Genomic DNA, 11,746 nt, shown 5'->3' with positions numbered 1-11,746 from the left:
CGTCTAGGTTCCAGTTCTTGTTACCACACCAACCCTGAATGTCTGTCCCTCTAACCCACCCCTGAACCCCAGGGCACTCTTCAAGTTCACCTTTCCATGATAAGGGCACCCTTTATGACTAAAGGGCACCCAAATGACTAAATTTTTATCGTCTCCAGAGTGGGCAGGGTAGGGCTCGGGATCCTGTGAGGTCAGGAGCCCAGGAGGCCAGGAAAATAAATTCAGACCCATCAACCCTCCCCAGACAAAAAGCCAGGACTCCAGGGTTGCAGACTAGAATAGAATACATCACAACCAGCAGACCAGGCATAAGGCAGGGGGAAGCTTTTATTTAACTGGACAGCAGGCTCAAGACACAGCAGAGACTTCCCCAAGCTGATGTCTGCTGCTGCTTCGATGGAGGAGGGGCACTGAGCCAACTCTTGACAGCTTGGGGGGCTTCACTCTACATACCTAGTTTCACGCCTAGAAGAGCCCTATTCCATCTGATGATGGATACAGTCTTAACTCTTCCATGCCCTGGACCCACCCAAGAACTGAGCAGGCCTGCTTGCGTCCTCTGGGCCCACAGGGACCTCATTCCCCACCCCATGTGCCATGAGGGTGCCATGGCCCCTCCCCCCAAGTTAGGAAGCCACAGGGCCCAGGGAGAAGGGGCCAGGCAGGTTCAGGTCAGGCCAGCCTGGTTCCGGAAGCCCGGAGTTGGCATTTAACGGTCTGGGGGGCCCAAGGCAGCTTCCTCTTTGGTAACTGGCTGCTGGGAAGATGCAGGCCAGCCAAGCCCCCACCAAGCTTGGACGAGGAGGGGCCGAGGGTCGGCCAGGCAAGGACACATCTGGCTTCCTTTCTTCATGGAAAGGCCAGCCAGCCAGCCACCTGCCTGTCTGCTCATCCTCCCTGGGAGCACAGCCCAGTCTTGAGTTGGGACTGGGGGGCGCAGGGGCAGTCCCCAAGTGCAGAAATTGGAGGAGGGGGCCTGCAGCAAACAGCTGGGTTCACCCACCCCATTCCAGGCTCCACCCATCCCCAGGTTCCTCCTCCGGACCCAGGTCCCAGGCCAGCAGGGTCCTCATTTCTTCCCCCCGGGCAGCGACTGGCCCACCCAGGAGGGCAGGGGCCACAGCAGACTCCAAGGGGGCTTGACTCCTGTTCCTGCTGAACTGAGCCAGTGTGCACAAATCAACTGTGTTTCAGCTCAGTAGGCACGGGAGGCAGAGCCCAGGGAGGCCCCGAGGTTGGCCAGGCAGCAGAGGGGGAGAGGTGGCAGGGCCAGAGGCAGCGGCAGGGCCCTTGGGGGGGCGGAACTTAGCCACTGTGAACACGATTTGATGTGGACCTGCTCACAAGCAGCTAAGCCCTGCTCCCCAGGCCAGATGTGAGCAGTGGGGGCCTCGCTGCCACCCCATCCCCATCCCCAGGGTCAGCGTCCTCAGCAGTGGCAGTGACAATGGCGGCCCGGAGACAGGGCTCAGGGTCGGTTGGAAATCCCTGGCAATGTGATTTGTGACAGGCAGCAAATCCCATCCCCAGGAACCCCAGCCGGCCATGGCACCAGGGTCAAGGGGCAGGGCGCCGGGCAGGGCCAGCAGCTGGCACCTAGGAGAGACGAAAGGAGGTCGTGAGATTTGAGGACACCTGCCCTCCATGTCCCCCCTTGCCGCCATCCTTTGAGGTCTAGCAGAGAAGCCGTTTTCCCCACGTGCGTCTATGCTGTCGCTTCAGTGGTGCCTGACTCTTGTGACCCCATGGACTGTAGTCCGTCAGGCTCCCCTGTCCTTGGGATTCTCCAGGCAAGAATACTGGAGTGGGTTGCCATGCCCTCCTCCAGGGGATCTTCGCCACCCAGGGATCGAACCCTCGTTCTCTTGTCTCCTGCATTGGCAGGCGGGTTCTTTACCACTAGCGCCACCTGGGAAGCCCTTCTGCAAGTGCTGCTGCTGCTAAGTCGCTTCAGTCGTGTCCGACTCTGTGCGACCCCATAGACGGCAGCCCACCGGGCTCCCTCATCCCTGGGTGCGGCAGCAGCTAAAGATACCACCAGGCTGGACACCCCCAGCCATGCTTCCCAGACCCAGAGAGGTAGAGATACCCAGAGGGTCACTTTCGGCCAAGGAGGCTGTAGGAACTCCCAGAGTGAGCCTCCCCTCCTTTCCTTGGCCGAGCCCCCACCCCCCCACCCCCGCCCGCAACACGGAGCCCTGGGCAGGCTAAATGGGGCCATGGGGAGAGGAAGCTGAGGGGGTGGCGGGCAGGCGGCTGAGGAAGTGATCTCACCCCAGCTGGCGCCACTTCCTAGAAGCCTGAAGGGCAGGAGGAAACCACTAGGGCCTCCCCCCATGGCCCTGTCTCCTCAGCGGCCAGGCCTCAGCCTGCGCCCCACCAGAGCGGATGCCGACAGCGGGCGCCCCGCTCTTCCCCCAGGCACGCACCCACCCAGAGCACCAGACCCAGGCTCCAGGTGCAAATCCCAGCTCCATGGTTTCCAAGATACCATCCAAGCCTCAGTCTCTCCATCTGTACAGTGGCACCAAGAGCCTCTACCACGTAACACAGTGAGGTTTCACCAACAGTATGTAGCAACTACCCAGCACCAGGACTCCCTACAGAATTTATGGGACTCAGTGCAAAATGAATACTCAGGTGGGGAAAAAAAAAAATGAAATCTCGGGGTCCTTCTCAGTGGGGAAACACCCTGTGAACCGCACAGGTCACCAGCCGGTGAAGCCAGCCCTGTATTCAGTAAACAGAGACCTCCCGGAGGATGAGAGCCCTGTGGCTAGGAGCCCTGAACTCTGGAGCCAGTCCAGTTGCATTTGAACCCTGGCTTTGCAGCGCACCAGCTGGGCGACACTGGGCAGGGAACTCAACCTCTCTGGGCCTCCGTTTCCCCATTGGCAAAGCAGGGGCAATGCTGTGGTGAGGAACTCGTTGAGTGCTGTGTATAATTGGGACGGGGCTACGCTGTCATCATTCCCCAGGCAGAAACAGGAAGGAGGATGGCATTCAGGAACTGCACATGGGTAGGACCTCGGCACCCAGATATGATAGGGGGTGGCCACCCCCGGGAGACAGGTGGAGGGAGGTGTCCTGTTCTGCGCCAACCCCGCCATACACACATTACATACGCTGGCCACCCACTTTACGGCGGGGCCCCAGCCCAGCCCTGACTCCTCAAGGTCTAGGGGCACCAACTGGGAGCAGACGAGGCCCCGCAGGGCGGCCAGCCTCCCTGGGCCGCCTCCGGAAGTGAGACAGCACATTCGTGTCCCAGGGACGAAACGGGAAGGGCGGCCATTTGGCCAGGCCCGTTTCCTGTGGGGTTTCCCCTGCACAGAGCCCCAGGCCGGGGCCAAGGCCACTCCCCAATCCCTGCAGGCACAAAAGGTCTGGGTCTCCAGTGGAGGGGGCACTACCAGGCAGGTGCCCAGGAGCAGGATGACCCCCATTACCGTAGGCGTGCCCCTCAGGCTCAGGGGAGACAGTGTCCAGGGAGGACAAGCTCCTGGCAGCTGGAGGCATCTGCGGGGGGCGTGGGGGGGGGGGGCGGGCGGAGGGCCCTTGGGCCAGGAGAGTAGGGCAGGCCCCAGGTCACACCATGGATGGATAGATAGATGGGTGTCTAAGTCTGCTCTGCAGACAGGGCGTGGACTTGAGAGACATGCTCCGCAAGCCTACCCACCCCCCCCAAACCCCATGCTCCAAGAATGAATCAGGGGCAGCTTCCGCCGGGGGCGCCACCACCACCGCCGCCGCCGCCCCCAAGCCTGGTCCCCAAATACTTTCCACCCTCTCAGAGCAGCTGGGATCGGAAAATACCAAGGGCCGCTGGCCCCGCCCTCCGAGCCTGTCACTAACGCTTTGCCTAATGGGCCCAGACTCTCCGCAGAGGCTCCCTGGGCCAGGCCCTGAGCCAGCCGCTAACCTGGGCCTTCCAGCCAAGTGCCGCCTGACCACCAGGGCCACCCGCCCCCTTACCCGTCACCCCCATCCCAACGAGGCCACCATTACCACCAGCCCAACTGACAGGGCAGCCCTCGGAGGTCGGCACCCAGCTGAAGGAAGGCAGGCCACTGGCAAGTGGGTGGGCCCCCACTGCCCATCCAGGGCTGAGGGAGTGGGGCAGGCTCAGGAAGGGGTGAGTAAGTGAGGAGTGAATCACTTGTTATAAATAGGGGAACCGTGCAAGTCACATCTCAGCCCCCATGGTGCCCAGCCACACCACGCTCCAGCCCCTGCCTTCAACTCTGATGACCCTCAGACCAATCACAGAATTCCCAGGGGACCCCTAACGTCCACACGGTGAGCCCTTTACTGAGGGGTACATGCTAGACCACATTCACTTCTGCCTTATCCCCAAACAGGTCCCTGTCCCAGCCATCTGGCCTGCATTTTGGGGGCCGCTGGCCTCGAGGATAGTCGCTGGCTTCCAGGCCCTGTCCCCCTCCTACGGCACCCTGACAATTCCCAGGCCCAAAGCTCTAGGTTCCTGGGCTCCCCAAACCATTCCCAAGGTGTGGGTGACCACGGTCCTGGACGCTGACACCAGACCAAGGACAGGAGGAGGCTGAGGGGCTTAGCATCGCCCAAGTCGGTTCCCTGGCCCAACCCAGGACCCCAACCCAGACCACCCAGGCCTGCTCTGCCCAGGGCCACAGCTTGGTGACCACACCCAGGGTGGCGCCAGCTCCAGCACCCTGGGGCAAGGCGCCGCTAGAGCATGACTCAGCCGTGCCCAGTATGGCGGCGTCCTTCTCTGCCCAAGGATTCTCACACGCCCACACCCATTGGCTTCCGAGTACGTCCTTCCCAGGGGACCAGTCTTCCCCAGACACACTTCCATGATCACCCAGGACACCCGATGGCAGGAGGGAAGGTGGTCAGAGGGCCGCCCCCTAAAGGGATCTGAAGGCGAGGGCCTTGGACAGGGAGGGGAAGCGGACATATCTCTCCGCTCGCTTTCCCAATGCTTCCCATATACAGATGGAGAAGCTGAGACCCAGAGGATTCAGAGCCAGGCCCAAGGTCATGCGAGAAGTCTAAGGAAAAGCCAAGGCCTGATCCTGGCTTCAAGTGCACGCAGAGCGGGAAAGGGCTGGCCAGCCAGCCGAGAGAGGGGCCGGAAGGAATTTTCTCCGGACCGCCCAGGGTTCCTGGCAGCGTCCTTCGCTTCGAACTGACTCCCCCACCCAGCTTCCCAAGGTAAAGGGCAAACGCTGAAAAATCTTATGGTATATCAAAGAATCACCTAGGCCCTTGGTGAGCAGATCCTCCCACTGTACTCTTTGGGCCAGTGTTCCTCAGACTTCCAGGGGGCCAGGGGTCTTCCCTGCAGCTGCGGCCCGCATACATCTGGCCTTCACTTGCAACAGGTAGGGGTTGGTGGGGGGGTCCCGCGGAGGACCCTTGGAGCATCCGTCCCTGTTGTTTCTTTCCACTGAGCAAGGGTCTGCGGAGAGTCAGAGGCCGGGCCGGCACAGACAGGCCCGACCCCCCTGGACACGCCCTGTCACGCATGTGCTCCGCGTGCCAACCCAGAGCCAGGTCAGCAGCTATGTTAGGGGCCCCCTCCAGATCCATAGAGACAAGACTTGCCCACTGGGGTCTTGAGGGAGCTCCCAGAGGACATCCTGCAAGGACAGAGGGCAGTGGGTGCCCCTGGGGCGCTAGAAGAGAGCTGGCACAGAGCCCTAGGGCCCGTGCCTTCCCAGGACGGCGGCATGTGAACACATGCGCATGGGCTGGCCCAGGCACGGTGCGTGGGTGAGCGGACAGGGTGTGCCCTCCATCACCTCGCCTCTAAGCTCGGGCACCTGTTGGGGACTGCCCTCCGGCTCAGGCTGGCATCAGCAGGGCTGCCAGAGAACACCCTTATGCCAAGGGTCCCAGCTTCCCCCTCAAAGACCACCCATCAGGAGCAGGCAGTTGGTTGGGGCTGGGGCAGAAAGGATAGGTGACACAGCCAACCGCACCTCCAAGACATTCAGGAAGCCACTGGGTCTGGGCCTGGCTGGCTTGCACCCGACAGGCAGTGTAGGGCTGAGGGGCTTTGGTAGCCGTGGAGCCCAGCACTGGGGGCAGAGGTCAGTCTGGCGCTAGGATGAAGGGGGTCCAGGTTCAGTCTGAGCCCTTTCACCCTCTTTTTGCACCCCAAGGGCACGGGAACCCCAAGCTACACAGGGCAGAGGAGTCAGCCCTCCAGGAATCTCCCAGATGTGGGCCCCCTTTCTATGAATGAGTCTTCTTAGTTGGGCCAGAAGGAGTGAGAAGGGAGGAGAGGGGTCCCCCTAGTCCTCTTTTAAACCCAGGTTGGACTGCTGGGTCCCCACTTCTCTCCTCTGGAGGGCCTCCCCACCCCCACACTGGCTGACATGTCAAGAACTTGAAGCACTGTCCTCCACCCGCATCCACAGAACTCTGGGAGATCCTCACTTACACAGTCCAGACAGGCACCTACCTTCCCACTCCCGGGGCCAAGACACCATGTCCATTCCCTCCACCCCGAGGGGGGCGCATACTCTCCCACCCTGCGCCCAACTCCGACCCACCTTGACCTGCCCCGATTCGCGTTGGGACCCGCCCTCCCCAGCACGCTCTCACGAATCTCCTGGGTCGGGGGAGTGGCTGGGGAGGCCGCGGAGGGCCCTTGGGGACGGGGTAGAGGTGGGCCGCCCTTTCCCAGCTCCGCAGGGGGCGCCGCGGGACTCCGCGGCCGCCACCATCAGACCGGCCCCGCCGTCCCCTCAACCACCGGCGGCGGGGCGGCGCCCTCCCCCTCGCCCAGGGGTGGGGGACCCGCCAGGCGCACCCCCCACTCCGCCCACGAGTCCAGCGCGGAAAAGTTGTCGCCGCCACCACGGCGCCGCAGTCTCCCTCCCGGTTGCTTCCCCGACTCACCCGCGGGGGAGGGGAGCCGGCACTCGGGGCTCCGGCCGCCGCCCCGGCCCGGCCGGCCGACACCCGGCCGGGCAGGCGGGCGGCGGGCCCGAGAGGGGCCGGGGGCGGTCGCCGGCCGCGCTCCATCCCACTCACTGGCCGGCCCGCCGCGGGGCCGAATCGCTTTTAAAACCTCCTCGTCTCCTCCCCTCCCGGGCCGGGCAGGGGGCGGGGGCGGGCGCGGGGCGGGGCGGGCGCCGCCGTCATGTGCCCCCGGAGCCGGTCCGCCCCCACTTTCTCTCTCAGGTCCCCCAACTCGGTCCCGTCCCCAACTCAGCCCTAACTTTTCCCTCCCTTGTCCCAACTCTTCCTGAGCCTGAGACTTAGCTCAGCTTCCCCCTCTGGGTCCTGGGCTCGGGGATCCAGCCCCAGTTCTTCAACGAACGCCCTTCCTGCTGAGATGTTGGCGGCGGGGGGGGGGAGGTGGGGAGGCGGTGGTTCCTAATCCATATCGCACCCGAAACCCCTCTTGGCCTAAGTTCTGCTCCCCTGCGCCCGGAGAGAAACCCAGGAGGCCATGGACAAGGAGAGGGTAGATGGTGGGGGCACAGTGCCACACTGCCACTGTAGACCCCTCCCTGCCCTGGGGGGCATGGGCCCGGGGAATTCTGGGGTTCGGCCAATTACGAATCCCCACTCTATGCATTTACACAGTGCGTTCTTTAGCCTCAGGAAGTCCCTCCTTTTATCCCACCCAACCCTCTCCTGCTGCCATTGAAGACCTGCTGACCCCAGTCCAGGTGGTCCCTGGTCTAGGTCCCCTCCCCCCGCCCCTCCCCGCCAGGCTTCCCGGCATCCCCACCCCCCATCTACCCAGGGCCTCTGGGAAACTCCCAGCTCCTGGAGTATCCCTGAGAGAGAGCCCCTCCCTGCATCCCTCCCGCCTTCCCTGCGAGCCTGTCTGTCCCACCTCATCCTCCGCGGACCTCCCCTCAACCGGGAGGAGGAACACGGAGGCATTGTTCACCAGTACGGGGCCCTGCCTTGGGGCCTGGCCCAGTGCCCAGGTGGGGGGCCGGGAACAAAACTCAGCGAAGGAGGGGCGGGGTGCCCTGTGCCGCCAAGCCAGCCTCCTTGGGCAGGCCCGGATGCCACTTTGCCCTCTCCAAGATGGGATGGGAGTCAGTGGCCCGCAGACCACCATCACCACCACCATGATGCCGCAGCAAGGTTCTATGGCTTGAGGACCCTTCCCAGACCTGTGTGGGCACTGCTTTGGGAGACAGGTTTCCTCCCATCCACCTCCAATATTTCCAAAGTCATATAATTGGGGCTTGGTGGGGGGGGGGTGCTCAGATTCTTCATAACCCACCTCCTGGGCAGTAAGACTAAAGCTGGGATAGGAGGGTACCCAGCAGGAGGGCCCAGACAGAAGACTGGAAGGGCTGGTTGGATGCCTTGTGGGTCACCTCGCTCCCCCAGAATTCTTCCAGGCTCCCTCATTTCCCCCGTTCAGCTCAACAGGTTCCCCACTTTGGATCTCAGTGGGATTGGGGAGAGAGGAGCAGAAGCCACACCTAGCTACTATCCCATGGGGCCCAGCCCTGGGGGCTCCCGGGTCTGTCTTCTCTGTGGGGCCCAAGGGGCAGGCTGGCCCAGGCTGCAGGATCTGGCAGGTTGGGGCAGGAGGGGGCAGAGCTGCCTGTGGGGCCCCAGGGGAAGATTTGGGGTGGCACAGAATTCCCCAACTCAGGGCGGGGCCCTGAGGGGGTGGGGCACTCACCACAGGACCTCCTGAGCAGCTACAAACAGGGGAATGGAGTTCCCAGGGTCCAGGGTCTTACTGTGGACACATTCGTGCATGTGCGTGCTTGCACACACACACACACACAACCCATTCTAGAAGTATAAAGTGACCAAATTACAATAGGGCACCTCCTCCACACCACCTCTCCAGAACACTCCCTTCATGCCCTTTCATGCCCTGGGACAAGGTCTCCATCGAGAACCATCCTCCTATTCTTATTAATCCAATCAGGCATACATGTGGGGGAAATGCCTGCTCCAGGCTGGCCTCCAGGGATAACTATGCCAACTGTGCCTTCTGCCATTACCCTGCATGTAGTTTGGGCCACAGCAGCTCAGCATCCCTCAGCCCAAACTTGGGAGGGTCTTCCCAGTGTCCTCAGCCCTCCATCTGGATTCTGAACATTTGCCCCCACCAACCCCCTCCACCCTGGTCCTAAGCTGGCCAATTTACCCAGGGACAGCAGCCAAGAGGGATCAGAGCTCTCCAAACCGGCCAACTGATTCTTTGTAATGACGGGGACGGGTGAGAGGACAGGGCCAGGGTGAGACCAGGCCAAGCGGTCAAGTGGCACAGGGCACACACACACCCATTTGTTCATTCTTCAAACATTCATTGAGTGCCTGCTGGGTGCCAGGTGCTGTTCTGGGCACTGGGGACATAGCAGAGAACAAGCCAGAAAAAAAACCCTGCCCTCATGGAGTCCACATCAATGGGGGAAATACAGGCAGTAAACAGACAGGTATAAAGATATAGAATGTGTTGGGTGGTATGTATTAGGGGAGACTAGAAGGAGGCTAAGAAGATGAGGGGAAGGGGCTTCCCAGGTGCACTAATAGTAAAGAACCTGCCTGCCAATGCAGGAGATATAAGAGACGCAGGTTGGATCCGTGGGTTGCAAAGATCCCCTGGAGGAGAAAATGGCAACCCATTCCAGTATTCTTGCCTGGAGAACCCCATGAACAGAGGAGGCTGGTAGGCTACAGTCCATAGGTCGCAGAGTCTGACACAATTGAAACGACTTAGTATGCAGGGAGATGAGGAGTGAGGGGTTGGGGGCCAGATCAAGAAAGGCTACCCTGAGAAGGAGGAGGTGACATTTGAACAAAGATTATAAGAGGTGGGGAGAAGCCACGCAGACAGCTAGAGGAACAGAGTTTCGGTAGAGAGGGAACAGCCAGTACAAAGGCCCTGAGGCAGGAAGTTCCTGGTGTATTTGAGAAACGGCAAGGAACCAGTGTGGTAGAGTGGGGAGGGGAGCAGAGTGGCAGAACTGAGTTTCCAATTCTTGCTCCCCAATTCCTAGCTGAATAACTTTTGCTAAGTGATCACACCTCTCTGAGCTCCAGTTTCTTCATTCGTGGAATGGACCTGAAAATGTAATTTTTAGGGTTGTTAAGAGACTCTGAGATGAGCTGCACTTTGTCCCAGCCCAGGGCTTGAGGCAGGGTAAAAGCTGGACAAGCATTAAGGACATAGGTACACCACTTTACGTAGCCATTCAGACCTGGGATGGGGAGGATGGGTCAAGGGATCCTGACAGACTCAGTGGCCCTGTAGGTCACCCTGGCTCATATGCAGGGCCGCCTGCCGGGCCCCATGGCAACGCGGCACACAGAGACATCAAACAAGCCCTGCCGAGGAAGTCCCACGTCACTGTGGTTAGAGTGGCTCCTCCCAGCCCAGCCTCCGGCTGGCGCTGCGCTCCTCCTTGCCAGTCAGGGCCCCTGCCTCCTGTCACCCTGGTGACAGGCTGTGTTATGGACTGAGCTGGGATCCCACCACCTGCCCCCTCACTAGGGCACTAGTCACTCCCCACATCCGGAGGACATTATGCAGTGGACCCAGTTCCCTGCCACTAACCCTTTCATTCAACTGCCCCAAATTGGCATTGGGAGCAGCAGGAAAGCTCTGGTCTATCCACCAGTTCAGAGGGCCAGAGAGGCCCCCGGGACCTATGGGGTCCCCCAGCCGGGGGCCTGAAATCCCCAGGGCAGGGTCCATCAGGATACCTGCCAGCTCCTGGGGCAGGGGAGGGGTGAGTCAGATAGGAATAGCCCCCCAGGCCTAGCCCAGCCCCCACCCGGGAACTGATTCACCACCTACCCAGCACCAGATGACATCAGGGTCTGGCGGGCCACCCTGTCTTGGCACCGGGCCAGAATGGGGGTGCCCCAGAAGTGTCACAGAAGGCTGCCTTCTCCCCTCTGACTGGGGCCCGGCAGGCGCAGGGTTAAGGAGGGGCCCTCCTGGGGGTCTCCCCCCATCTCACCCCCCCCCCTTTTTCCCGGGGATTTCGGGCCCCAGCCCCTCTGACGTCACTGGGGGTTGCTATGGCAACTGCCCGAAGTTCCCAAATAAAATTACCGCGGGCGGGTTAAGTTTCCTAGGAGGCAGCAGACGGGTAAACAATGGCGGTGGCAGGCGGGGCCGGAGAGGGGCTGTCTCCCCCTCCCACTCCTCATTCTGCTGGGACCAGGGGGGGTTCCCCAGGGCGAGGAGGAGGGTCCCCTCCCCGACCGGGTCCCGAGAGCCCACGAGCACCCGGGGCACTGGTGCACAGACGAGGGACAGCGGGGTCACCGCCGAGATGAGGACGGGGGACCTCAGAAGGGAGGCTGGGGCGGCGGGGGAACAAAGGAGGGACCTGAGGCCTGCGCTCCGCCCTCTGCACACCCTGCCTCCCGCCCCACCAACCCCCAGCCGGCGGCCAGTCCAGCTGTGGCTGCTCCCAGCTGCCTGGCTCCCCACATCTGGCGGGCTGCGCGCTCACTTCCTGTCGCCCTGGCTGCCTGGAGGGAGGTAAAAATAACCCTCCCCCTCCTCCTGCCGGCGGGCACAGACGGCGGATCCTCCTGGCTTGGAGGAGGCCGAGGCCCAGCCGCAGCGGGGGAGAGGAGCCCCCCTGAGGCCGACTCCCGTCCCTCCCACTGCCTCGGTGTCCTGGGAGGAGGGGCGCAAAGGAGGTGGCACAGATCCCAGGATGCAAGAGGGCTGAGGAGTCTATTGCCTTAAGAAGGCCCTCACCTGGGCCACCAAGAAACAGAAGAAACTCTGGCCTGAGTC

The 11,746-nt window shown here is 61.9% G+C and overlaps 1 long non-coding RNA gene across 1 annotated transcript; it reads right to left on the bottom strand.

Moving 5' to 3' along the window:
* Positions 1 to 309: 309 nt before the first annotated feature.
* LOC133250560 (uncharacterized) lies at positions 310 to 7,346 on the bottom strand. The gene is made up of 2 exons (XR_009737349.1): positions 6,895 to 7,346; positions 310 to 1,596 (listed from the first exon to the last, which is right to left on the bottom strand). It is a non-coding gene; the product is annotated as an uncharacterized LOC133250560 (long non-coding RNA).
* Positions 7,347 to 11,746: the final 4,400 nt, after the last annotated feature.

The sequence above is a fragment of the Bos javanicus genome, chromosome 7, assembly GCF_032452875.1.
Source record: "Bos javanicus breed banteng chromosome 7, ARS-OSU_banteng_1.0, whole genome shotgun sequence".
In the NCBI taxonomy this organism is placed as follows: domain Eukaryota; kingdom Metazoa; phylum Chordata; class Mammalia; order Artiodactyla; family Bovidae; genus Bos; species Bos javanicus.
Note: the sequence above shows the minus strand (reverse complement) of the source record. Positions and strands in the feature narration are given on the sequence as shown.